At 37.9% G+C, this 24,437-nt stretch overlaps 1 protein-coding gene across 1 annotated transcript in view; it reads right to left on the reverse strand.

Moving 5' to 3' along the window:
* Positions 1–22,222, reverse strand: part of CLGN (calmegin) — a 74,447-nt gene extending 52,225 nt beyond the window's left edge. The window contains exon 1 of the mRNA XM_027866880.1: positions 22,162–22,222. The gene's annotated coding sequence lies outside the window, so the exon portion shown is untranslated. The remainder of the gene's footprint in view (positions 1–22,161) is intronic.
* Between the last annotated feature and the right edge of the window lie 2,215 nt (positions 22,223–24,437).

The following is a 24,437-nucleotide window of genomic DNA, read 5'->3' on the forward strand; positions in this document are numbered from 1 at the left end:
GTGACTATAGATAGCTTTGATTTTTTCTGAAAACTGCCTGTTCATAGCTCTTGTTCAATCAGTATAAATCCTACCTGGTCATAGTATATGATCTTTTTGATACACTGATGTAATCTCCTTGCTAGTACTTTATTTAAAATTTCTGCATCAATAATTAAGGAAGTTGGTCTACAGTTTTCTTTCTCTATTTTTGTTCTCCCTGGTTTAAATATCAAAACCATATTTATGTTATAAAAGGAATGTGGTAGTACTCTTTTATCTATTTTTTTCAAATAGTTTGTAAAGTACTGGGAGAGAATTAACTGTTCCTTAAACGTTTGGCAGAATTCACTTGTAAATCGATTTTTTTTCTTAGGAAACTCATTGATGGCTTGTTCAATTTCTTTTTCTAAGATAGGATTATTTGTATTTCCTCTTCTGTTAATCTGAGTTTATATTTTTGTAAATATTTATCAATTTCACTTAGATTTTCAGTTTTACTGGCATGCAAGTGGGCAAAATAACTCCTAATAATTGCTTTAATTTCATCTTCATTGGCGGTACATTCACCCTTTTAATTTTTGATACTAGTAATACTATTTTTTAAAATAAAATTAATGTTTATCTATTTTATTGATTTTTTTTCATAAAACCAGCTTCTAGTTCAATGGCTTTTTCACTTTCAATTTTATTAATCTCTCCTTTGATTTTCAGGATTTCTATTTTTGGTGTTTATTTGGGGATTTAAAATTTGTTCTTTAGTTGCTGGGTTTTTTTTAGTTGCTTGCCCAATTCATTTATCTGCTCTTTCCCTCCTTTAATGATGCATGTATTTAGACATACAAAATTTCCCTTAAGTACTGCTTTGGCTGCACCCCACAAATTTTGGAATGTCTCATTGTTGTCCTCTTTAATGAAATTATTGTGTCTATGATTTGTTCTTTGACCCACTCATTCTTTAGGGTTAGATTATATTTAGTTTCCAATTAACTTTTATTTATGCTTACATGGCCCTTTATTAAATGTAACTTTACTACATTATGATCTGGAAGAGGTACACTTAACATTTTTGCTTTTCTGCATTTGCTTGTAAGGTTTTTATGCCCTAATATATGGTCAATTTTTGTGAAAATGCCAAGCACAGCTGAGGAAAAAAGTATACTCCTTTCTATTCTCATTCAGTTTTCTAGAGAGGTCTATCATATCTAACTTTTCCAAGCTTCTATTAATCTCCTCGACTCTTCTTATTTATTGTATTATTAAATTTATCTAGCTCTAAGAGAAGAAAGTTGAGGTCTCCCACTTGTATAGTTTTATTGTCTATTTTTTCCTGTAATTCATTTTCCCTTAAGAATTAGGATGCTATGCCATTTGGTGCATATATCTTTAGTACTAATATTAATTCATTATCTATGGTTCCTTTTAGCAAGATACAGTTTCCCCTGCTTATCCCTTTTAATTAGGTTTATTTTTGCTTTTGCTTTGTCTGAGATAATGACTGCCTTTTTTTTTTTTACTTCAGCTAAAACATAACAGATTCTGCTCCAGTCCCTGATTTTAAACTCTGTGTGTCTCTCTCTGTTTCAAGTGTGTTTCTTGTAAACAACATATAGTTGGGTTCTGGTTTCTAATCCATTCTGCTATGTGCTTCTGTTTTATGAGTGAGTTCATCCCATTCACAATTATGATTACTAACTGTGCATTTCCCTTGTCACCTTGACTGTAGGCTCTCCACACCTTCCACACAAGTGCAAAAATAATCTTCCTAAAAACCAAGTAGTAACAACAACTAGCATTATCACTTCTCAGTTCAAGAACTTTTAAGTGATTCTTGAACTACTTTAGGCTAAAATACAAATTCCTAAGTCACTGAAACCTACCTCCAAATTATCTTTACAACCTTAACTCACATTAATCCTCTAAGTAGATTCTATTTGGTCTCCCATCCCTGTGCATCTGCACAAACCATTCTGCATGGTTCGAATGCACTTGTTCTTCATCTTCGTATTTTAAGAATATTTCTTATTTAAACTCAGCTCAAGTAATATCTTCCTGGTATAGTCTTCCTTAATAAACTGTCCCTGGATCAAAGTGTTCTTCCCCTCCTCAAATCGTCTTGGATCACTTTGTACGGATCTCTCCTTTGTCTCCATCACTCCCTATCTGGTATTGCTCTTGTGCATACATGATAACCACCCCAGTAGAAAATAAGATTTTTTTGGCCAAGGGCTATCATTCTTTTGTCTATTTACAGTACCAAGCACAGTGCATGGCACAGTCACTTAAGAATCATTGTTGAATGATCTTATTTATAACTGATGACATTTATTTACCAATTTATTCAGAGTGCTCTTTTTGAAACCACATCCACAATAATTACTGTTTTGCTGATTTACCATAGGTGTTATTATTCAGGATGATTAACATGATAACTACAAGAATTATTTTTTGTTATTATTTAACACCTTCTAAGACTTTGGTATAGCAAATAATTGGGATATGAGAGACACTGCTTAAGTTCAACTTGAAAAATATTTCCATCTTTATTACTGCATTATAACCAAGAAGTCTCCCTTGTTGTTTTGTTAGGAATTAAGGCTGCCTAGAATTCCCTGAGGTGTTGAAACTGGAGGCAGGAGGGAGGGGCAAAACAGTGAAGAACAGCAGCTGTTTATTGAGGAAGGAAGAATAAAGCTTGATACATACTCACAAACACACACACACACACACACACACAGAGCTTGCTAAGAAAACAAATACAAACATTTGCAACTTTCCTAATCATTTTAGAAGGTAAATTTGTTACATTCAATAAAATAATAAACATATATTTTAAAATTTCCACATAAGTACACCATGTTTAAAATTTTCAAAGGCCCCAAAGCAACTTATAACCTCAATGCAAATCCTTTCACAACACAGTAACAACTTGGGGTAAGGGCCCCTGCTTACCCATCAACAGCTAGCAGCTGCTAGACAAATAGTGAAAATGTTTTCTAGCTAGATCTGAGTGGAGGAAGTCTCATGGACTGGTATGATGGGGCCCCACGCACCAAATAAAAGCAGATGCTTGTCTCAGCTATCTCAGAAAAATGGAAAATACCAACCTCCAGGTATAGGTCCATCCATTGTTCAGCACAACTGCTAAACAGCAATGTAGTACGTAGATAAATTAGTTATTATAAAAATAATATTAATGGCTAGCATTTATATGATACCTTAAAGTTTACAAACTGCTATATAATTATCACCTCATTTGACTCTCACAACAATCCTAGAAAAAAGAAACTATTATTATCCTCATTTTAAAGATAAGGAAACTGAAGCAGACAAACATTTAATGACTTGCCTGGGGTCAGTTAGTTAAGTATCTAACACTTGGAAGCTTTTCCCTGGTTCTTTTACTATTGTGTAAAAACCAATGCAGCACTTGGGTTGTACACTGGGTACTCTTGATTTTTATTACATGATTGGCCCACCTCTTTCCACTCATATATACAAGTTTTCAATGAATGTCTTTTATGCCACTTCTCAAAACAAAAAAATCCTATCTAGAACAACCATATATCTCTTTCCATTATACTCAGAGTCATTTCCATTTTGATTCTTCTGACATCTATAGCAAGATAGTATCACCTGCAGAATATTAATAATAAAAAGATAGGCATTTATAGAGGCTACCAGATCAGCATCACTGAAAAGTGCTATACAATCTCCCAACTGGCTAGTCCAGCCAAATCTCTTTTTCCTATTCAATTTGCGACAGTAATATGATAAACTAGAGGAGAAACAAAATTCTGGAATTTCTAAATATTTAGGAAAAAGCTACTGAAATATTTATTGTAGCAAAGATTTTCAAAAAATTTCAAGTCAAAAATCTAATCAAGCAATGTTTTTTAAAATTTTAATTTAAAATTTTTTTGGTTACATTTTGAGAATTTCAAGCTATCTCCCTCTCTCCCTCCCAACCCTGCACCATAGAAGGCCTTTGACAAGTTATATACACAAAACCATAAAATACATAGCTTCATATATCACTTGTGAAAGTGGATCACATCTTCCTTTTTTAGGTCCTTCATAGTTGATCTGAATATCCATCTTGCTCAGAATAGCTTAGTCATTCAGTTATTCTTCAAACAGTACTGCTGTTACTATATACAATGTCTTCTTGGTTCTGCTCATTTCACTCTTCATTATTTCATACAAGTCTTTCCATTTTTTTCTAAAATCAACCTGCTCATCATTTCTTACAGTAATAGTATTCCATGAAAATCATATACTGCAACTTATTCAGTCACTCCCCAATTGATTAGCATCTCCTCAATTTCAAATTCTTTGCCACCACAAAGAGAGCTGCTATAAATATTTTAGAACATATAGATTCTTTTCCTTTTTCCTGATGACCTTAGGAAAGAGATCTAATAGTGGCATTTTTGGGTCAAAGAGTGTATACACAATTTTTTTTAACTGTTTGGGCATAATTCCAGATTGCTCTCCAAAATGGTTGGATCAGTTTACAATTCCACCAACAAAGATTTAGTGTCCCAATTTTTCCACATCCTTTCCAACATTTGTATTTGTCATTTTATCCTATCATTTCAGACCATTCAATAGGTATGAGATGATATCTCAAAGTTTTCATTTGAATTTCTCTAATCAATAATGATTTAGAGCATTTTTATGTGACTGGGGATAGCTCTGTGAGGAATGCTAACAGTTTGGTTCCCACAGAATTGATAAGAAAAGAGGACGGGGAGATTAGGTTATTGATTAATTGATTTCTTGGTTTATTGGTTTACACAAATATGTAAACAAGATAAGGGAGTGAATGGGATAATATGACGCTGCTGCAGTGGTGAGCATGAGACCAGCTCAATACTCTTAACCCAGAGGCGCACTGAAGAGGCGGGAGACAGCGAGATGGCAGAAGCTCCGTTTATTAAGTGCTAGTAGCTTTCTTTTATATCCTTAGTAACACCTGATCAAAGCATGATCTCCACATGATAGCCAATCACCAAGTCTGCTGGACACCTGCAGCCCTCGTATCAGGGGTATGAGTAGGACTTTTCTCCCAATGAGAGGAGAGCCGAGCCAACCGTGGGAGCTGCGTGTCAGCAAAGGAGAGGTCTTGTTTGAGACTTCCTTGTTTTTGCCACGCAACAGGTTGTGACCCTCAGCTTCTGCTGAGAGAAGCTAGAAGTCCCATGAGAAAATTACCCTAATAATAATATAGGGTGAAGCCCCCTAACGGGAATGAACTAACCCTGACCTCAGTTACTTTTCATACTTATGACTGTTGGGAGACTGCACTCAGACGCCTTGCAGCACATTCTGGCTAAACTGGATGTTCCATGTGGCTAAACCAGATGTTCTGGTTGTGCAAAAGAGACCACTCCCCTCTAACTTGTTTCGAACTTCCTTCCTTAGAAGTTAGAATTCCGCAAATAGATTGTGCCCCTAATATACCCAGCCAATGGGTTGAGGGGAAGGGGGTTAGGGCGGGGATATTGTGGATAAGGTCTATATATTCTGCTTTACAAGACACTCAGATGCACACCCTGGCTGCAGCCACCTTGAGCAAATGCTGGGTGTGTCCTTTCTCATGAGAAAGCAATAAAACTCCTTTTTGCCTTTCTTAAGAAAAAGTCTCTGATTTGATCATTTTGGGGGTCACAAACACCCCACACAGCTCTGACTTCCAAAAACTGTCTGTTAATATTCTTTGACCATTTATCAATTGGGGAATGACTCATATTCTTATAAATTTGACAAAGTTCTTTATATATTTGAAAGATGAGGCCCTTAATCAAGAAATTAAATACCCCCCTCCATTTTCTGCTTTCCTTTTAATCTTGGCCACATTGGTTTTATTTGTACAAAACCTTTTTAATTTAATGTAATCAAAATTATCCATTTTACACCTCACAATGCTCTCTATCTCTTCTTTATTCATTAATTCTTCTCCTATCTATAAATCTGGTAAGTAATATGTTTGATGTTCTACTTTACCTATGATATCTCCCTTTATATATAGGCATGTATCCATTTGACCTCATCTTGGTAAATGGTATAAGATATTGGTCTACTCTATACTTAGTTTCTGCCAGACTGCTTTCCAGTTTTTTCCCAACAATTTTTACCAAATAGTGAATTCTTATCCTCAAAGCTTAAATCTTTACATTTGTCATACTTAAGGTTATTATAATCATTTATTACTGTGTGCTGTATATCTATTCCACTGATACACCTTTTTATTTTTTAGCCAGTATGATAGGTTTGATAATTACTGCCTTATAATACAGTTTAAAATCTGTACTGCTAAGCAATAAGATTTTAATGATATTATCTTGAATAATAAAAATTTGTAGCCAACATGGAAATACTTGTCTAAAATACTGCAATGGAGGGGCAGCTAGGTGGTGCAGTAGATAGAGCACCGGCCCTGAAGTCAGGAGGACCTGAGTTCAAATCCAGCCTCAGACCAAACACTTGACATGTACTAGGTGTGTGACCTTGGGCAAGTCACTTAACCCCAACTGCCTCACTAAAAAAAAAAATACTGCAATGAATCTACGTTCTCATTTATGTGATTATTCCTTCACTGCAAAGCACAATCCCCATATATGCCTTCTCATCTTTTGCAAAGGTCCATGGTTCTTCTGTGGATCCTCCACAGGCAGTCTGTCCACCAAATGTAGGTGCACATGCACATGCACGTACATGTGTGTGTCTATACATTCCACATGCACACAGCATTTCTATGGGTCTTTTTAAAAAATATTTTGAGGGTGCCAATGGAGGAACCTGACTGGTTCCATGTATTTGGCCCACTCACTTTTCTGATAATACAGTTCCTCAAAGTTAGCCATTTCTTTACTTAAAGTAGAGTTAAGAGTTCAGCACTAGAAATATGCTGCAGCTTACTTATACCTCCATTTTCAAGAAAACACTCGCAGGCTGTATTCTTAACTCTGCAGACTTTCCCTACCATGCCCCCATGCCCAATACTTGCTTCATCTTTCCCATCTCATTCCTACCCCGCAGCTTTTCAGCTCGTGTCCTAAGTCTTCTCTCACTAAAATATACACCCTTGGCGGGAGAGGGCTTCTCTCTTTCTGCTCGTACTTGTATTCCTAGAAATTAACATAATATCTGGCACAAAGTAATCACTTAATAAATGGTTATTTACTTGATAAAGCTTTGAATAACCTACAACTTTTAATTCCTTGGAAAGTGTAGTATCCTATGCTTTCTAACCATAAGCCATCACCAAGAGATCATTTTTGTTGAAAATATGGGCCTTCGTAGTGGGCATTTTGAGATTACTAAAACTTCCTCACGCAATTTCCCATATGCCATCTACTCTCTCTCTTCATTTTCAGCCCGATTCAGTCATGTATAATGTTTGTCTCAATTATAGGTAGTAACATACTAAGTAATATACTAACTCAATGGACTAGTCACTGCATATCTTAATCCAAACAAGAGACATTTTCTATACGTTTAGTTTTTCCTAACTAAAGACATTAAATTACTCCAAAATAATCATGATTCTCATTGAAGATATTCTGTAATGTTTGGGGGTCTGATGCCCCAACATCAGAGTATCTGGAGGATCTTGCTACCCTTAAGAAATGCCTCTTTCAAATCAGACTTTAGAGGAAGTCATCCTTCACAACTGGAACAAACAAATCTGTTAAGCCTAATTTTTCCTGTTTTATTATTTGTTTTACATTAAAAAGTATTCATTTTAATTACTTTATGGTTGTATCTGTAATTAATAAACAATAAGCCAGCAGAATCTTGTACTCTATTTTCAGGCAGTCGTGTGATTGTAAAGATATAGTAGGAAGGGAATCACATGCAAAACTTATTTGTCCTCAACTCTTATTTCATTGAGGATAGAACCAATATGAAACTATATTATTTTCAAAAGGATTTTATAAGGACTGATGGCTGTCTGAAAAGGAAGCAGACTTACCTAAACGCATCATACCTACTACAACAAAATCCTCAAGTTTATATCAAATAGAATAATGATCAAGAATTCTAGTTAAAATTCAGTTTAAAAAATCTAGTAAAAAAAACCCAAAACTACAATAAGTGACTTCTTCCACCCAAGAACTGCACAAAACATAAGGCAGAAGCATCCACCTGCTTTATCAACTTCAGCAGTGTCCATGGTCTAAGACACCAATTATTTCACAGTATTGTCCTTCAAGGACAGTAAAACCACCATACTTGGACCCTAATATGACAGTCCTACATGCACTTATCAGGGAGGCAGAAATGGAACTAAAGAAAACAAAAGCATGAAAAGCAGCCACGGTAGAATACCTGAATGGGTGGATGGATGGGTGGATGGATGGATGGATGGATGGATGGATGCACACATGCACATACAGATATATGTTTATATTTACATATGAGATCCATGCTGGAGATGACGCAATTGTGAAGACTTTGAAGAATCAATATACAAGGTATCAGAAGGTAGGGGAGATAACGAAGGTGTAGATAAAATTTTGGACTTCATTATTGAGAAATGGCTACTGAAAGATCATCAATAACTATCCTCCCATTTATAAAAACTTTTTATGATAATCATATATAGATGAAATAAGGACAACTTTAATGAGAATACTAGTATAGAACAAATAGACTTTAACAACAGACTGCATTATTACATTTCACAACTGAATGAAAAATTTGGAAACTATCTCACTAGGCTTATTATTATTATGTTTTGGTCATGAAGAAGTATTTGATTAAGCAGAGCAAAATGCTACCTTACGGACTTTTTTTAAAAGACTAGCCAACATGACAAAACAGGAAAATGATAAATGCTGGAGAAGATGTGGGAAAATTGGAACACTAATGCATTGCTGGTGGAGTCGTGAAATGATCCAACCTTTTTGGAGAGCAATTTAGAACTATGCCCAAAAGGCTATAAAAATGTCCATACCCTTTGATCCAGCAATACCACTTCTAGGACTATATCCCAAAGAGATCATACAAATGGGAAAAGGACCCACATGTACACAAATATTTATAGCAGCTTTTTGTGGTGGCAAAGAATTGGAAATTGAGAGGATGCCCATCAATTGGGGAGTGGCTGAATAAGTTGTGGTACATGAATGTAATGGAATATTATTGTGCTATAAGAAACCATGAGCAGGCTAACTTCAGAAAAACCTGGAAAGATTTGTAGGGTCTGATGCTGAGTGAAGTGAGCAGAACCAGGAGAATGTTATACACAACAGTAGCCACGTTGTGAGATGACTAATATTGATAGACATAACCCTTCTCAGCAATACAAGGATCTGAGACATCTCCAAAGGCCTCCAGATGGAAAATGCTATCCACAAAGAAGAACTATGGAGTTTGAATGCAGATCGAAGGATACTATTTGCTATTTTTTTTTCTTCTGTTGTGTTTTGTTTCCTTTTTCTGATGGTTCCTCCTATTGGCTCTAATTCTTACTTATATCACTAATGGGAAAATATGTTTAATAGGAATGTACAGGTATAGCCTATAACAGATTGTGTGCCGTCTTGGGGAGGGAGGTGAGGAAGGAGAGGGAGAAAAATTTGAAGCTCAGAAGCTTATGGAAGTGATTGTTGATAATTCAAAATAAATTAATTTAAAAAAAAAAAAAAGAACATGTCCCACCCACCTGCATATGAAAATCAGTCTAGATTTCTTAAACCTGTTCAATGACCCTCTGATGGTGAATATCAAACAAATTATAAAGCAGGGAGCTTTATGCTTGCCAAAGTTGTTAAGCCAGTGTGATAGAGGAAACTAAGTGTGCATAGTCTATGTTGAAGGGAGTTTATTGTGGATGGTGAGATCCTCCAGATGCTATTGTTTGTGGATGACTTTGTGCTACTTTAACCAAGCCCTGGAACACCCCAGAACTCAGAGCCTCCCAAAAGAGATCTGTTATTAGTCAAAAAATATGCATAGCTCAATGGATGAAGAATATCTACTACCCAGATTATAACATGCATTTGGACGGCCAGCTTACAGCAAGTATACATACTGAAAGTTCAAATGGACAAGCTGGGCCCAGAGTTGAATAAAAGGGAGGGGAAAAGGGTGGCATGGCTTCAGGAAAATGCCAAAATCCTTTAATAAACCCATTTCCCCTTTTAAAATAACAATACTCTTTCCAAAAGTTTATCTTTTTAATACCAACATTCTATCAGACCTAATATATGGTAGCAAAACAAAAATACAAGTCTCCAAAAAATTAAAAAAAAAATTATTAGAGGGCAATAGAAAGGAACATGGTAGGTGTGCACAAGCAGCAGTACATAACTAAAGAGGGACTCTAAAAAACAAGAACAAGACTGTTTCTTCTTTCACAACATGGCTAGTGTGGAAATATGTTTATATATTTATAACCTATATTACCAGACTGCTTGCCATCTTGGGGAGGGGGGTTAGGAGAGAAGGAGAAAAAATCTGAAAATCAAAATCTTATAAAAAATGAATGCTGAAAACTCTCTTTACATGTAATTGGAAAAGAATAAAATACTGTTTACCAAAAAAACAAACAAACAACCAGAACAAGAAAAACAGGATACAAACATGCTACGAAAACAAAAAGGTTCCACTAGTAGTCTCACAACATCAGTAGCAAGAGAGGGGAAGTCATTTGGCATGGTGGTGGACCCCTACTGGCAAACATACCCACAGGATGACTCACATAGGATGGACAGGCATGGATTTGCATTATCTGAGGGAATTTAAAATCAATGAGACCATGGTTATATGAGAATTCCATCTTATTAGAATCAACTCAATGCTCTTAACTTTTCAAGATCTTTTTGGAACCTGATTTTCATTCCAGTTGGTAAGCTATCCTTTTTATCTTATGTTACATGCTTATTGCCTGATAAGCATGTCATCTTTTTTTAACTGAGATATCTTTTAAATTCATTCGTCGATGCTTGATTGGTTTACCCCTAGCATGGCTACCTTCACTGTTTATTTGGTCTGGCTCAGAGTCCCTTTCCAAATTTGTAGAAGCACCATTTCTATGTTTTTATATACCATTTTGAGGAATGCATCCAAACAACAGTTCTTATGTCATTGGTGATGAAAATAGCTCATTAGACAAAATGCTGACAAATTTATCAAATTTTTCATCTATCTCTGGTCTTCCCTGCCACCTGCATCCCTGAATGTTCTTATGGTAATATGGCTTGTTAAACCTAAATGCCAATTCTTCTTTAGACACATTTTAATTTTTACTGCTTTTCATTATTTTATAAGGATATGATGTTCTTAATTTCCCCCCATAGTACTCCACAGAATTTACAAATGAATTTGTATTCTTAAACCAGTCTTGTTCTTACTAATTCTTTGCCTAGCAGAGATCAGATAAACTGGCTAAGGCACTTTGGAGGCTCTTTTAGTGTAATTCCTGTGGGAAATGTGTTATTGACAATCAAATTGTCTTAGTCTATTTCTCACTTTTTGGCAGGGAAGCATCATTTGAATAGCTCAAATTAAGGGTAAACTACTGCAATTGTTTACAGTGTTTTCTTCCCATCTTAAGCCTATTTTCTAATTTGATATTAATTTTTACCTTTGCCCCAACTGATCTGAAAAAACGTACACAAGCAGCTTATTCTGCTGACTTCCATATCAGTAGTCATTTTCTGTTGAAAATATGGTCTATTTTCTTTTTTATGAAGTTTTTCAGTGTACCACGTGTCCAGGGCTTTCCAACTCTCTTCTCAAAAATATAGTCATAAAAATGCACCGCTCTTCATTTGAGAGGTACTGTCAGATATTACTCTTGCACTGGTTCTTTTTGCTAATTTCTTTTTTCTATCTTAAATTTTGTCACATGAAAAACTCAAGAGGATACAGGAAGAGGGAGGAGCTATTCAAAATGAATATTATGTAAAAACAAAAGGCAACAGTTTTTAAAAAGATTTCACCATCATGTATAAGGTTGTTTAGAGGCCCCTTTTTACTAATCTATGTTTTTCACTTCATTTGTCTCTCAAACCCAAATCCACGTTCAATAATTTTTTATGTAACTCGTTTGAGCCCATTTTAAAAATCAAGTAACATCATCTACAAAACATATGCTGATTTGGTTTGCAGAATCTCAAAAAATTCCTTATATTCTCTATCCAGTCATCCTTTGCAACAGATAATAGGATTACCAATTTAGAACTCAAAGGGAACTCAGAGGTTATCTAATCTAGCTCCCTCATTTTAAAGAGAAACTGAGGCCTGAAGAGGCTGGATAATTTATCTATATAACAACTACATGCAGTTAGTTAACTAGGCCCTGACCAAAAAACCAGTAAGCAGAGGAGCCAGGATTGAAATTCAACTTTTCTAGCTCCAAATCCAGCCCTCTTTCCATGCCACACAGATACATTACAATTATTTTCATAATGGCCTTTTTGAAGCTTATGCTCATCATGAGCAGTGCAAGGTGATATGACCAAATGTCTTAGGAAATAATGTTCCTTATCTCTGAAAGCATTCATGGTGAAACTAATTCCATCAACTCCTCTGCTTATTTTGCTAAAGGAGAACCTATGAGCCATCTTAATATTTAGTGAAATTTCCTCTTGTCTTTTTCTGGTTTTATTTCATTGTTAAATTAAGTATTGATGTGGATTAGAATTTCCAATAGTATACTAATTCACTGGTAAAGATCTTGAAACATTTATCACATATACAGTGGCAGAAAAGGAAGTAGACCATCAATAAATATTAATTTAAAATGTTAACTTTTATTAACAGAAATAGAAGGGAAAATATAACATAGTTCCAAGAGCCGTGATTTGCCTTGATTCACTGCTTACTACAGCCAAAGAATTCATCATCCAATAGCTAACCCAGTACTGACAAACCTCTCTGTGCTAAATCTGGCTTGCCCTCAGCAGACTTGGCTTCTCTCAAGGACTGTCCCCTATTCGCATAGGAGGACTTAAGATCTGCCCAATCTTATACTCCTGTGGTATATAACCTTTGAGAACCTAGAGCCCCCTCCATGACATAATTAAGTATCACAGTAGTATTTTATGGAAAATTATCTAAAATAATAACAATTATAATAATCAAAAGCAGATATCAAGATTATAAGGTTAAATATTGATATTGCAGAGTTTGTAAAGAGAAAAAAATGCGCTCTTCTTTATGCTATTCCTAATCCAAGTTATGGTAAAAATAAAAGTAATAGCTTCCATAAAAAAAATTCACCTTCTTTGTCAATTGATTGCACTTGGGAATATACCATAAGGTGATGAATAGAAAATAATTTGAAAAAGGGAAAAAACCGGATTGAGATGCAACATCTACACACAAACATAAAATATGTACCATCAAATGTTATTAACGGATTCAATGAAAATGTGTCTAAATATTACAGTCACAGGGAACATTTTAAAGCCACATGAACAATGCTATAAATAAATGGGAACTACAGCTATTTTTTACTGTAATTCAGATTTTAACTATATATTAAAATCAGTCTTTACAGAGACCTATCATTATATAATCATGGCTATTAGGCTGTTCTGAGAAGGGTTAGTTGGATACGCTAAGTGACTCAAGATATCAAAGTGACATTTCAAATTACTAAGGGGATTCCTGATGTATGTAGCTAGTAGGTAATCACCCAGGAAAACTGGATATTTTATCCAGACAGAAAGGAATCAAAAGGTTAAGCAACTAGTGAATTACAAAAAATAATATCTTTCTCCTCAGACGAAAAAATGCTAAATTTTACTGCAGTATGAAACCAGGGGCAAGTATCAAGAACTATAGCCACGACTCAGCTAAATCCTGTTCTTTGGCTCTATTCAAGAGTCCAGAAGAACAGACAGACAAATGAGACAGTGGCTCTGAACTTGAGTTGGGTTAAACCTGAAGATCTAGGAGAAAAGAACCTGAAAACTTTTAAAAACTTCATTTTTCTTTGCTAGGTGGAACACGATTAACCTAATACTTCTTTGTTGTAAACAGGGCTGCTACTCAACCTATCAAGTGAACTGATTCTATAAACGCTTAACATATTCTTATGATTTTTTTAACCACCTTACGTTGCAGCTTTTTAGTTAAATGCAGAGTTGTGGCCCAGAAAATGTATTTTTGTGGAAGAAGCTGCTGCCTTCCCCTGATGGTTTGAGGGAGGGATGACACAACAAATTACATCTGGGGCTAAGGCACAGAGCGATTTCATTTTTGTCTTTGTAAAGCACCTAGCACGCAGTATGTGCTACTTTAATAAATGCTTAATGATTGACTGAAGAGCAAGAATAACAACGACACTGGGAGAAGGAGAAAAAGTGAGAGGTAGAATGGGATATGTTACCTCACATAAAAGAGGCAAGAAAAAGCTTTTACAATGGAGGGGAAGAAGGGGGAGGTGAGAGAGAATGAGTGAATCTTACTCTCATCAGTTCTGGCTTAAGGAGGGAATAATATACACACTCAACTGAGTATGGAAATCTATCTCACCCTACAGGAAAATAGGGGGAAAAGGGATAAGAAAGGGAAGGATGATAAAAGGGAGGGCAGATTTGGGGAGGGAGTAATCAGAAGCAAACACTTTTTGAGGAGGGACAGGGTCAAAGGAGAAAATACAAAAAACGAGGGGGCAGGATAGTATGGTGGGAAATATAGTCTTTCACAACATGACTATTATGGAAGTGTTTTTCATGACTACACATGTATAACCTATATTGAATTGCTTGCCTTCTCAATGAGGGTGGGTGGGGAGGGAGGAAGGGAAAGAATTTGGAACTCGGAGTTTTAAAAACAAATGCTAAAAATTGTTTTTACATGCAACTGGGAAATAAGATATACAGGCAAAGGGGTACAGAAATCTATCCTGCCCTACAGGCAATTTGAAGGGGAAGGGGATAAGAGAAGGGGGAGGAATGATAGAAGGGAGGGCAGACTAGGGGAAGGGGTATTCAGAATGCACACCGTCTGGGGGTGGGAGGAGGGGAGAGACGGGAAGAAAATTTGGAACTCAAAATCTCATGGAAGTGAATGTTGAAAACTAAAAATAAATTAATTAATAAAAATTTTTCAAAAAATAAATAAAAGTTAAAAAAATTGGGAAAAAAAAGTAACAGCAACAAATTTTGGCACCAGGGCTAAGGCGAACTAGTCTGAAAGGGATTGTCTGAGCTATGATAAAGCTAAATCTAACATCCTCTTCTAAGTCCTCATTTTTCTTGACCAGTTTTGAAGTATGTGTCATATCTGTTGTATATAAAAGTTTAAAAATGCCATTCAAATGACAAAGATTGGCCAAATACCCTACCACTCCAGAGCTATGAGACCACATCAATTATGACAGGCTATCAGGTTTTTTTTAATTTTTATATACGTTGGTCAACTTTTTTTGACAACGCCTTTCCTCCTAGATACCCATTGGTTATTATCCTTGCTCTGAGCAACAGCTTAGGCAAAGTCTTAAATTCAAAAGCAGTATCACAAACAAGGAGGGAGTTAAAAGGTTTTACCTGAAAAAGAATCAAACTGGAGTATATAAAAGGTGATAACAATAGTCATGTGGAATAACATAAAGACAAACAGGTTTGTTTGGTGTTTGGATCAGCTGTGGAAAGATATATATATATATATATATATATATATAATCTACACACACACACACCTATACACTAAAAGTTTTGAGGAGGGGCAGCTAGGTGGTGCAGTGGATAGACTACCAGCCCTGAAGTCAGGAGGACCTGGGTTCAAATCCGGCCTCAGACCAAATACTTGACACTTACTAGCTGTGTGACCCTGGACAAGTCACTTAACCCCAACTGCCTTAAAAAACAAAACAAAACCAAAAAAAAGTTTTGAGGAAACAGAAAAAAATACATAATTTTAGCAGTGATGACTTAACAGGCAAATGAAGAATGATATTTAGGAAACAAAGGACAAAAGAAGGATGGTAGATACTAGATGGGGGTTGAGTGCCTAATGAATACTCCAGTAGGGAGCAAAGATAAATCTGGACAATGTTGTATACTAGAGAAAAAACATCAGCAGTAACACAAATTGCTGGCACATTTGCATAGGACCTACAGTCACTCCAGGTTAGCACTGGGCAGGTCATTTCATACTGGGATCACTCTAAGGCTTAATAAGAACCACTCATTTAGGATCTATAAACTGCCACCTCAGGGGCACCTCAACACCTCAAAGAAATACCAATAAATCTGGACAAGGAATAATTTTTCCACTATACCTAACTCAGGGAATATAATCTCCTCCCTCCCCCCCCTTGAGACCTTATGTAGTGGAGAGATGTGAAATTTGAGGATTTAACTCGTGCCACTCATTTATAATACCACCATAAACACAGTTTTATCCTCCAGATTTCTAAGATGTAATGAATTAGGCTAACTAAAAGATTTCAATCCATTTTGCCTTAGTAACCACTCCTAAATTAAGATTTTTTTCCTGTATTTTTTCTCTCACTTTGCCTCAAACTGTTTAAACCCGAAACAGTTGAAACACACACAGGTGGACAGCTACTTTTGGACACTGTATCTGGTTGGCAGCTAATATTTACTCCTCTTAAGTCTGAAAAGACGGACCTAAAATTCTAATTCATTTAATACAATTATTATTTTTCAAAAACTACCCTCTAAATTTTTTTCAAGGAGAGGGAAAGGCAAACACTATGAATTCACTATAGTGCTTTATTTGCTACCCAAAAACTGGTATGCCTGAAACATTCACTTTTCCTCATTTTGAATGAAGGGATAAGACTAATTTCTTCTTCTAGAAAGGAGGGTGGAAATGTTTTATTTCATTTTACAGTGAAAAGTTACCTACTCTCATGGACTAATTAATTAATACTTACCTTAAAGTCTTTCAGGGAATTCCTACTAGAGACTTTTAAAACATATGTTTTCATACTTATAAACGTAAATCATATTAGCTCTTGGAACTTGCCATATAAGAATAAGAAAATTAGTTGAGGTCCAGCTCTGATTCATGGTCAAGATGCCCCCCCCTTCCCCCCCAGCCGCTTTCCGCTTTTTTTTTTTAAAGAGGTGAAATAAACTGTTATTTAGATTCCTCAAAGTGAAGTGATTTGAGGAACTATAACTCCTGATAAGAACATCTTTATGAAATTTTTAAATTAAATTAAATTACAGCACATAGTAAGTATGCTATAAACTATATTCATTTTAACTATTTACTTGCCAAAACTTTCCCATTTAGCTCAATAAAAAAATGAGATGCAGTTTTATTTTAAAAATATAAATGACTAAGAAAATGAATTTTATATACCAACATAGAGGATAAAACTATCTGTTGACTGGCCAACAAATTTTAAAAGCACAGCTGGTGGATAAATTAAGAGATACATACACCAGAAGCCAAATTAGAGTGTAAAATATTTAGATAAACATTCAAATTACAAAAAAAAGCTAGATTAAAAGGTCTGAAAAGTGGTGAGTAAATTAGGTAACAGTCAATGCTAATAATTATACAGCATTTGAAGGTTTGCAAATAATGGCCAAAATACAGCACAGACCAAGGCAGCCCTGAAGCCACGAAATAGATGAGATAAACATGACATGTTAGATGGTGAAGGGTAGATAAGTAAATCTTCTACACACTGTACAACAAGAACAAAATTACTTTAAAGAAATTATTAAATATAAAAACCAAAGACCATGTAAAGTGTCCCTAGAATACACTACAAATGTTATGATACATAACCTTAGCTTGGCCTGAGCTGATGTTGACAATCCTACTATATATAATCCTACTATATCCATTCAACAATTTCAAAGTTTTTTTTCTTTCCTCCATCCACACTACTACCCTTATAAGAGATGACTGCAGCTTACTTTTCTAAAGAAACTGTGATGATCCAAACATGAACTCTATCAGTCCCTTAGCCTCCTGTCCCCTTCATTCACCCAAATTTCTCAGCATTATCACTTGCTTCTTCCTGGCTCTCCTATTCCTTAATAAGGCAAATCTCACCATCTGTACCATGGGTCCCCCTTCTTTCTCCCTTCCTAGATGTGCTAAATTAAAGTATGTTAGGTGGATTCAGAATTGATTGAATAGCTGGACCCAAGAGTTGTGGTTAATTGACTAAGTTCAACTTTGAGAAAGGAATGTAGTTGATTTTTCTGAAATCAATACCTTCATCATGTCTTAAAACACAATAGTATTCCATCACAATCATATGCCACAATTTGTTTAGCCTTTTCCCAGTTGATGGGCATTCCTTCAGTTTCCAATTCTTTGCCACCACAGAAAGAGCTGCTACCAATATTTTTGTACAACTAGGTCCTTTTTCTTTTATCTTTTTGGGATCCAGACCTAGTAGTGGTATTTTGAAATCAAAGAGGTAGCAAAACTTCTTGAAAATGTTGTTTCTATAAGCTGTCTCTACTTCCTTTCAATAGATTCTAAACCCTCAACAATCTCATTCTTACCTCATAATTCAATTAAGACTACTCTTTCCAAAGATTTGAAGTCTCTTAATTGACAAATCTATTCACTGCCTTTTCTCAATCTATATCCTTCTTGACCTCTCTGCGGCCTTTGACATTATCAATCATCCTTTTCCTTTGCATACTCTCTCCTCTTACAGGCTTTAATGACATTTTTTTCTTCTGGTTCTCCACCTATCTGTTTCTTCTCAGAGACCCTTTTTGCTGAACTTTCATTTGGGTCATGCCCAATAACTATGGGTGTAGTCATCTCCCCCCAAATATATGTCCTTGGTTCTCTTCTCTTCCACTATTCTTGTCTGGTAATCTCTTCAGCTTCCATGAGTTCAATGAACAATTAATTTCTATGCAGATGATTCACAATCTATATACCCAGCCCTAACCTCTCTCATGAGCTCCTCTCATTGCCAATTGCCTTCTGGACATTGCATACCGGATGTCTCATAGATATCTCAAAATCAACATGTCCAAAACAGAACTCATTTCTAATCTTTTCCCTGCAAACACAACTCCCTTTTACAAACTTCAGAGTCACACAACTGTTAGTGTTGAAGGCAGAATCTGAAAAAAGTTGTTCTAGCTTCTAGGTCCACATATCTACTATTTTTTTCTTGAAAAGTTGTCTCCACTTGTCTCTGTAGCCTCACTACTCTCAATCTCTTGGTCTTACTCATTTCTCTCCTGAAACTAATCATAACAGTAACCAATAGCCTCCTAATTCATTATATCCAGTATCTCCTTTTTAGTTCTCATCTCCCTCCTCCTTGGCAAAGAAAATCCCTATACATGCGCTTTCCATCTATAAAATGGGGAAAATACTGCTCATGATATCTAACTCAGAGTTATCGGGCATTTTCAAATGAGATAATGTGTGTAAAGCACTTTGCAAACATTAAGACACTGTGAATGTCAGATATTATTCATGATGATGAGATTGCTGGATGTACATGTGTCAGACAATAGGCATGAACGTACCGACATGAAGACAGGGTGCCTATTAAAATAAAGATGATTAGGTCATCAAGATAACTTCTAATGGATTAATCAATTGTCTTTTCATCCAGAGAATAGCCAAAAAAGTGCTTGTTTCTCATTAAATGAGTATATGGAAACAAACTGAACTGCTGGATGTCAAAAGGAAACTAGTGAGATAAAACTAGTGTTTTCTTTATCCACATCCTCAGAAGCCAAGGACCAAGAACAAAATGGGTCTAAAATGCCATTTGCTCTTACAATTAATCTCCAAGTCAAATTTCCAAAGTCACAGAAATTTGGCTTTAGTAACTGCAAAATCTGTGATGATTCAACATTTTGCCAGCCACCGAGTTTACTGATTTTTGCTCCCATGTTTATAACTGTTTCTAGTCTGTTTTGTTCACTTTCATCTGTTCAGTTTTTTTTATTCCATAAATATTTATTAAGCAGAATTTTTCACTCTATTTAAAATGTTCAAAGGGATCATGGATCTGGAGTAGAAAGACTCAGAAGGTCCTCTAGGAAGGTTAAAAAACTTACTCAACGTCATTCAGGTAATAAATAATATCAGAGGAAGCGTCAAAACCTACCCAAGTCGTCTTACTTCAGAGCTAGGAATTTTTCCTCTGTATCACACTTCAGGGAGCTCATCAATAAAAAGTTCTAAAAAAAAAAGTTCTAAAAGAGATAAAAGTACTTATGGGGGGGGGGGAATGGATGAAATAGATGTCTATGTTACTCAGCCCAACAACAATTCAGAAAAAAAATCAAATAACTGTCAAAATTACCAAATAGTACTTCATAAGTTTCAGAAGCTATTTGTTTAGGTATTGTTGCAATGGTTACCATAACTTAATTTTAATTTTCCAATTAAAAAGGACAGAAAATTGTCTAGTACTGAAATCAAGTAACACTTTTAAAAAGTTTTATTCAAAGAATATTCCACTTCATACCAATACAATTAATGTCACCAAGTCTGGGAATAAGATTTATAATCTAAACTTATCATATTAGTTAACTGTTCAGACAGAAGAATGAATGAGGAAGAGACCAAACTTAAAATTCATAAACAAAAAGAGTAGCACCTCTATTCCTCCTATAGGCTAAAAGCAAAGTAATAAATTGCATGAAATTTCAAAGGTGGTCAAGACCACAACATACCATCATAATATTACTGGATCCTCCCCTACTCTAAAATTACTTTTTTTTTCTTCTTCTAAGCCTAATGAGATTTATCTGCTCATCCTATCCCAGGAGAAATTTAACTGTATAATGTCCTTGCTTGGGGCAAGCGTCATAAACGAAATAGGCAAAGCACTGATTGACCATAAACAGACAAATTTTTGACATTTTCCTGTCTAATGAGTCTCTTACCGAGAGCTATTAAAGCCAGAATTAACTCTGCCCTCCTTCTCTTTCCCTCCCCCAGGAACACACCGGGTTCCGAGTTGCATCGAGGGTGTAGGGTTCAAGAATCCGAGATTTAGAAATGAAAAAGACCTTTAGAAATCACTAAATTCAATCTCTTTTCCCACCGAAAAGCAAACTCAGTGCCAGAAAAGGGAAGCTACCAAGCCTAAGGTCGTGCAGGTAGTCAAAGTCCAGAACTAGGATCAAGCCTTCGAATCCAACCCTCTTGCCAATCGACACCAAACAGAAGGGGGTCGGGGACCACAGATTTAGAGCTTAAAAGGGCCTTAGGGATCATCTAAGCTAGGGGTTCATAACCGAGGGTCCATCAACTTGTTCTTCCAATATTTTTATAACTGTATTTCAATATAATTGGTTTCCTTTGGAAACAACATTCTGAAAAGGGGTTCAGACCTCCCCTGACTGCCTGGGGGGGGGGCGGATCTATGAAATAAAGATTACGAATTCTTGTCTAGGCCAACCCTCTCATTTGGCGGGTGAAGAAAAAAGGTGCAGAGAGGCGACTACATCAAAATGTAAGCTCGAGTGCAGGGAACGCTTCCCTTTTGATCTCTGCAACTCCAGGGCAATGCACGCACTAGGCGCTAAATAAATATTCGCTAAGTTCAATATTGCCTAATAGCCCAAAGTCTGACAAAGTCAAGAGTGGATGGAGACAGGCAGCGCCCCCCGGCTCCAGATACGCCCGACTTCCCTAACCCAAGTTCGAATCGGGTCCACGGGTAAGTGGAAGAGCCCGCGGGCGCGCTCCCGTGCAGCCCCCTCCCCTCCGCCCCGCCGTGAGGGCGCGCGCCCGTTCAGTCCGGGCCCCCAAGGGCGCTCCCGTCCAGCTCCGGGCACCCTTGGGCGTACGCTCCCTTCAGCCCCGTGTCCCCCCTTTGGGCCCTTGCGCCCGTCCGGCCCCGGGGGCGCACTCCACTGACCAGTCCGGCCCCGGGGGCGCGCACTTCCTCCCGAGGGCCAGTGGAGGGCGGGGGGACCCGGAGCTCGAGCTCCGGGCACGACGATGGGGGCGGGAGGACGGTAACCGCCACAGTAACGGACTCGCGTCCAGCCGGGCCGACCCCTCCCCCTCTCCGCACGCCCGAGGTAGAGGCGATGGAAACCCTCCCTCATCGCTGGGGCCAAGGAAGACGCCCCTCCAGAAGCCCGGACGCCCCTCCGGGTCCCCTCGGTGGCTCTTGGCTCCGAGCTGACTCTCCTCTTCCAACTCCGACGCTCGCCCCTTCGCCCCCGCCCCGCTTGCCGCTCCGTCCCCTCCCTCAGCGGCCCAGCCGGAGTCACGCACCTGTGCTGGAGGAGGGGGCCCCTCGGCGGCGGCGCTTCGGCTGTCCGGCCGGCGGCCACAGGGTGGTCACCCCACCACAAAACCGAAGTCGCCGCCGGCCACTCAACAGCATCTACCAACGGCGCATGCGCGAGCAGCGGCACGCGACGACTCTCGCTGGGCTCGCGCCCCTCGGGGCTGAGAAGGGGGCGGGGGCGCCAACCTGGGCTGCCTGGCCCCCAACGGGCTTCCCGGCGCACGCGCGGCCTAGCGGCTACCCGCGCACTCCCCAACTTTCCAGAGTCCCTCATGCTGCTGCTTTGTAGTCGCACGAGTGTTGAGGGTCTGCAACTCCCAGCCCACGGTATCTCCAACCTGCGTCCCCCACCTCTTTAATAAAATGATCGTGGTGACTGTCCCTGAGCAGAGAGGCCCCTTGGGTCCGCATGGACAGATGCAAAACACCACCTGGAGTTTGGTGCGGTCACTTTGTAGGTCCCTGCACGAACCCTTAGGTTAGCAGGCTTGGAAATTCGATTTTATGAATTCACGCAGGAGCAGCCATGCTGTGAGAAATGTACACGAACAGAACTCAAGAGGCTGACTCTTACCCACAAGAATTCGAGTTTTGGCACATGTCGTGGAAACCGTGCCTTTCTCGGGCATCCCGACATTTGTGCCTACCATCTAGTGTCAGCTTACGTAGGGCTTCTTTCTGGGGCTTCCCAGCACTTGCACCTAGGATCTATTGCCTGCCCCTCACCCTGCCTGTATCCAGGTATCCAGGAAACCGAATTAGTAACCAGAAGGTTGCTGAGTGAGGGTGGAAGCAGAACAGAGCAAAGGGAATTTTTCATTAGGCTGTCGTAGGACCTGGGGAATTACTGTGGAGTATACCTTATTAGGGATCAGTTTGCTAGTGTTTGCATTTGCTATTAGGGCTTGCTGCAGTGAAAAGAGAGTGCAATTTAGAGCCCAAAGTTCTTATTAACTGCTTTTTGATTGATTTTATTCTCTCTGGACCTTAAATTTCTTCATCTGTAAAATAAAGGGGGTGGCGAACATGACCGCAAGGTCAGTTTCAGCTCCTAAATCCAATTTTGTTTTGTTTTTCCAGCAGATCTGGCCTCTCATGAACCTTGTACAGATAGATGACTTATGAACATCTTCCTGAGTCTAAGCTCAGCCCAGCCTGAGAAAGGGCACTTGGATGGCCAGGGAAGTGGAGGATTTCACTTTTGGAGTATCTGAGGATGAAGGACCTGAGAATGTTTAACCTGGAGAAGAGAAGATGGGGGCGGGGGAGAAAGCACTCAGTAGCTTTCAAGTATTTTCAATGTGCAACATCCTCGGGAAAAGGCTCAAAGTGAAATGAGTTGTCCACAGTGAGCTAGGCAGTAAGAAGCAAGAACTCAGACTCCAAATTCAAGTCTCTTTGCCTCTGTACCAGGCTGCTTTCTTGTTCTGCCTGGTTCCAGAGGTCACAACCAAGCGTACTGGATATAAATTGCCAGAGAAGGATCTTCGTGTATGATGGAAGAAAAAACTTCCTAACAATTAGACCTATCCAAGAGTGGAATGGGTGGCCTCAGGAAGTGGTGGGGCCCCTCACCAAAAGCATTAAAGCAGAGGCTTGTCAGATCGATGTATTGTGGAGAGGAATCTTGTTCAGGTAGGGTTGGAGTTGAGTGGCATCTGAAATTCCCTGATTGTACATATCTCATCCAATGCCTTTTATTGTTGTTCTTCAGTCTTGTCCAACTATTTGTGACCCCATGGACCATAGCATACCAATGCTGTCCATGGGATTTTCTTGGCAAAGGTACTGGATTGGTTTGCCTTTTCCTTCTCCAGTGGACTAAGGCAAACAGAGATGACTTGCCCAGAGTCACACATCTAGTAAGTGTCTGAGGCTGGATTTGAACTGGTGTTTTCCTGACTCTAGGCCCAGGGCTCTATCCACTGTGCCACTAGCTAGCTGTCTTATATACATATGAAGTCAGAAAAACCTAGGTTTAGTTTCTGCTTCTGACACCTGTTGGCTAGACCAAGTCACTTAAACTTTTAGTCTTCTAGGCTAGAGGTGTCAAACAAGAGACACACAACACTGCCAAATACAACCTGAATCAGATTAAAATGTAATTGAGAAATATTTAACAAAATAAAAATACAATAAAATGAATTATTACATTGTAAAACTAAATCAATATGCAGCTTACAGGGATCATTAGGGAGGTTTAGTGGTCATCTGTTTCTATTTGACTTTGACACCACTGTTCTAGGCAGCTATAAATTTC

The sequence above is a fragment of the Vombatus ursinus genome, unplaced genomic scaffold (assembly GCF_900497805.2).
Source record: "Vombatus ursinus unplaced genomic scaffold, bare-nosed wombat genome assembly UNPS02014784.1, whole genome shotgun sequence".
In the NCBI taxonomy this organism is placed as follows: domain Eukaryota; kingdom Metazoa; phylum Chordata; class Mammalia; order Diprotodontia; family Vombatidae; genus Vombatus; species Vombatus ursinus.